Here is a 5,011-nt window from a genome sequence, read left to right on the forward strand (position 1 = left end):
GTCTTCTGTCTTTGGTGTCTTTTTTTTTTTTTTTTTTACACATTCTGTAGTGTGGAATATGAATTATAAAATCCATGTAATTAATTACTGACTGCTGTGTCTGTGACAACACAAAGGCTCAGCAATATGTTGAGAAAACATGCACTATCAACAAAAATAACTTGGACACTAAAATGCTAGGAAGCTTGAGAGCAATTTTATTGTAAAAGTTAATTTTTCAGGTATAAATATACCGTTTTATATACAGTTTCTCAGTATCTCTGAAGAACAAAACTGTTGTGTGAATGCTGTCATTACTCCGAAGATTGACTCTTGAAACAATAGTTTACCATAAAAAAGAACCCTCAGGTCATCCAAGATGTAGATCACTTTGCTTCATCAGATTTGGAGAAATGTAGCATTGCATCAGTGGCTCAGCACGGATGCTCTGCAGTGAATGGGTGCCGTCAGATGGGAGTCTAAACAGCTGATAAAAACATCACAATAATACACACCACTCCTTCAGTTAACATCTGGAGAAGACAAAAGCTGAAACACATCCAGCATTAAGATGGTTTTTTAACTTCAAACCATCACTTTTGTCCATAATCAATAATAACGCTTCCTTCAGTGAAAAAAGTCCATCTTCTGTTGTCTCTCACATCAAAATAAATGCACATTTGTCTAGAGCTGTTTCGGGTTGTAAATGGTGCTTGATCTGTGCAGATTTCTCTCCTGATTCAGACAAGACCACTCTTTTTTTTACTAGAGGAAGCTAGTAGATTAGTTTTGGGATTATTGTGATGTTTTTATCAGCTGTTTGGACTCTCATTCTGACGGCACCCATTCACTGCAGAGCATCCATTGCTGAGACACTGATGCAATGCTACATTTCTCCAAAATCTAATAAAGAAACAAACTCATCTACATCTTGGATTGGCCTGAGGGTGAGGACATTGTCAGCAAATTATAATTTTTGCATTGCATTACATTGTTCGCATTCAATAGGACATCGGTTGTAATACAACTTTTTACATCATTACATCAACATTTTTGTAAAAATTTTGATGCATTCTGTTTAGGAATCGGTCCCACACGTGACAGTTCCGTCTGATCAGAATTCATCATCCGTCCGTCCCCCGTCAATTCTCTGTTTCTGTCGGTTCAATAATTTTTAAGCACTGATCAGCTGGCTTCCACGAACAGCGGCTCCTGCATGGCGTCTTTCATGGCTCTGGCTTTATCTTCAGCCGAGTCCACGGACATCATTAACCGCCGAAGATGAGGATTCCTCAGCAGACCCTTCAGCGCCTCTGAACCACCTGTGAATGAAAACCATCTGTAACTGCTCTCACAAACACAGCATCAGCAGACAGCATCACAGATCGTTGTGAACAGAGTGTTTGTCGTTTCATACCCAGCTGCTGAAGTTTCTGCAGTGGGCACCTTGTCAGTCTGACTGTCTTCATCAAGAAGATCCTCTACAGTCCACGGCTGTTCGGGCTGAAATCAAACATTTATTTCACTTCACTTTCTGTTCAAAATAATCATCTACAGATCACAGGAAAAGTTCTCTTGATCACCTATAAAGCATTAAATGTGTTACGTGATCCATTTAATCACGCGCTGGTGACCGGTGTTTGGAGCGGCTGGAGGCCTGGATCTGGATTTTTTAACCGGATTGACGATGAATCTATGAGAGGAAGGAAAAATAATGATTTCAATAGTTTGTTTTTGAACTGATTTTTGTCTTGGTGCTCAGGACAGTCCCGGTAGCTATAATAATAATACTAATAATAATAAGATATTTAAATTAGTAATAACATACACACATACATTAATAAAGTTATTATATATTCAATTATATTATAATAACCTATATATACAGTGCTCATATATATATATATATATACACACACACACACACACATAATATAAATCTATACAAATAAATTAATATCAAAACAACACAATAATAATATATTTTAAGTACCAAACAGCATAATGTGTTTTGCAAACAACGGAAGGTCATGGGTTCGATTCCCAGAGAATAATAATAATAATAATCAAATAGGTATTCATAATACTAAAATAAATTAATACAATAATAGGTATTATAATATTCAATTATATATATATATATATATATATATATATTATATATATATATATATAATACACACACACACAATAAATTAATATCAAAACAACAATAATAGTTTATATATCAAAACAACAATAAAAGTAAGTTTTTTATACAAAAAGGTCACGGGATATTTAATTATATGCATATATATATATATATATAAATTAGTAATAATAAAAATAAATTAATACAATAATAGGTATTATAATATTTAATTATATGCATATATATATATATATATACACACACACACAAAAAAAATAAATTAATATAAAAAAAACAACAATTAAAAAAAGGTCACGGGTTCGATTCCCAGAGAATGTATGAAATGATAAAGTGTCAACAATGAATCGCTTTGAATAAATGCCAATAGTAAATTTTAATAAAGATTAGATACTTATTACTCTAAATTATGGTCGATATAATATTGGACACTTATAAGTAGATACTTACCATCATCTTTGTGTCTTTTAAAGCAATATTTATACAGGAAGGAGGAACAGATATTTTATTGAATTTTTATTCAGCCTGATGACGGCCTATCAGTGTTGCTTATTTGTAAGGGTTTGTTGTCATATTCCACATTTCAGCAATCATTCTCTCACCGACTCATAGCAACAGAGTGAACAACACAGCACTCTCAGTTCACTTGTCTCCCCTGCTTTTAGAGGTTAAGTGCACTAGAAACCATCGGTAAATGGTGTAAAAGTGCGGCCAGTGAATATAGGCGGATGGGCAGCTGTGTCAGCGCATTAGACTGATGAAATTATTCCAGCTGCAAACACAGTTCATAGTGCGTGCTGATGGAGAAAGCATGTTTATACAGACAGCAGGGGTGAAAAAAAAAAGGGTCACCATTGTCCTGCAATACCATCAAGACCTGTGTGTCTTAGTCTCAAACAATGTAGTTTAGTGCACATTTCGGTTCATTTATGTTGTTTATATTTACTATGCAATGCGCAAGTGACATGACATCTAATGTTGATTGAAGTGGTGTCTGTGTTTCTCCTCAGTGGAAAGATTGTGTCTCCAAAGTGAGTCTTCAAAGGCTTGAGGTTGCCGGAGGGATAAACCGCTGAATAACTTACTTGAGGGCCTGTCTATTCAGTGAGTCTCCTGATCTCATTTCTAGTCTGTTACACACAAGTTAATGACATTTCTCATGTAAAAATGTTTTATACCGTTATTTTTAGTAAAATATTCCTCATGAATGGCGCGTTTGTTCGCTATATAGTTGCTCTGAGCTCAAACGAAACGCCATCCGCCGTCATGCTGAAGTCTGTGAGCCGCGCAGTTCAGCCCGCAGCCCGGCTCTCCAGCCTGTGCCGTCCGCTCCCTGCCGCCAGCAGAGCCTTCCCCAGATCCTCGTCTGGAGCCCAGCCAGCGGAGCGGCGGCAGCTTCCCAGGCCGAGGCTGTTTCATTAAAGCGGCGGCCTGCCCACCGCCCTATGGCTGCCGGAGTCTGCACACTGAGGGTAACGCTGCGCCACACTCACACTAAAAATCCACCACGATAAACGTGTTTTATGGCAAGTGCAAACCCATCAAAAGTACCATGGTAAAGGTAGTACATCGTTAACCAAAAAGTACCACAGTAAAGGTATTTTGTATGTCCAATCTAAAAAGTACCTATGGTAAGAGTATAGACACTAACTAGTTAAAAGTACCACGAAGGTAAAGACGTTAACTAAAAAGTACCACAGTAAAGGTATTTTTTATGATAAAGGTATAGAAACTAACCTAAAAGAACCACGGTAAAGGTATTTTTTTTATGATAAAGGTATAGAAACTTACCTAAAAGTACCACGGTAAAGGTATAGATTCTATCTACCATAGTAAAGGTAAGACACAAAGATAGACACTAACTAAAAAGTAGTTTAAAAAAAAAAAAATAAAAAAAACTTAAAACATATACTAAAATAACCAAAACGCAAAAAAAAAAAAAAAAAAAATAAAAATTATTATATATATACTAATGGATTAAAAGTGAATGAATAAAATAAATAAAAGCATTTATGAAATAACAAAACAAAAAACACCTAACCAAAAATTCTGACTGATAAATTATAATAAAAAATGCACATAAAACCCAATTGGAAAGAATTGACAAAATGCCGCAATGTTAATTCAGTATGTTATAATATTGCAGCAGAAACCGGTCCTGCATTATCGGGTGTTTTCTTATTCGAACACGCACCCTGAAGTTCACTAGTAAGGTAGAGCACTACGGTGCTTCTTATTCGACCGTCTGTCTTCGCAGGTGATAAAGCTGCTTATGGAGTTCCTCACCGATGAAATCAAAGAAGAAAAGAAGATCCAGAAGAACAAGGGTCTTCCTAAAATAACCGCTGGTTTGCGTCAATGGCAACAGATAAACCCATCCGGCCAGCTGTCCGGAGAGAAGCACGATCGTGTGTTTCATCAGAATCCTGCTCTAATAATCACCACGATGTCACTGCTTTAGATAACAATTCTGTTCAGATTTTTTGATGTTTATCGCACCACTGCATCTGCTGCATGCACAACCAAATGCTTATTAATAAATGCACTGAGCAAATTCAATGGCGTCTATATATGTCCTCTCCTGTGGGATTTCAGGTTTGGCAGGAGTCAATGATTACATTCAACGGAATAACAGCATCCCGCCGCAGCTGGAGGAGTGATCCTGAGCACGCGAGAAGAGTCCGAGGATCTAGGTCGAGCAATGCATTCATACCTAGCTAAGCAACACCGGGCTTATTATATCATGGAATACAAATCGATAAACCGCCCGTGATGCAGTTACAATTGTGAAACAAGATTTGACTCCAAACATGAAATCACAAGTTCAACAAAGAGTCATAAATTATTAAAATGGCTTTTTTTTTTCTTTTCTCTAGCCTGAGA

General features: G+C 36.5%; 1 pseudogene; it reads right to left on the bottom strand.

The window, feature by feature from the left end:
* Positions 1-1,121: 1,121 nt before the first annotated feature.
* On the bottom strand, positions 1,122-2,584 carry LOC122137394 (annotated as a pseudogene).
* Between the last annotated feature and the right edge of the window lie 2,427 nt (positions 2,585-5,011).

This window comes from Cyprinus carpio, chromosome B5 (genome assembly GCF_018340385.1).
Source record: "Cyprinus carpio isolate SPL01 chromosome B5, ASM1834038v1, whole genome shotgun sequence".
Lineage (NCBI taxonomy): Eukaryota > Metazoa > Chordata > Actinopteri > Cypriniformes > Cyprinidae > Cyprinus > Cyprinus carpio.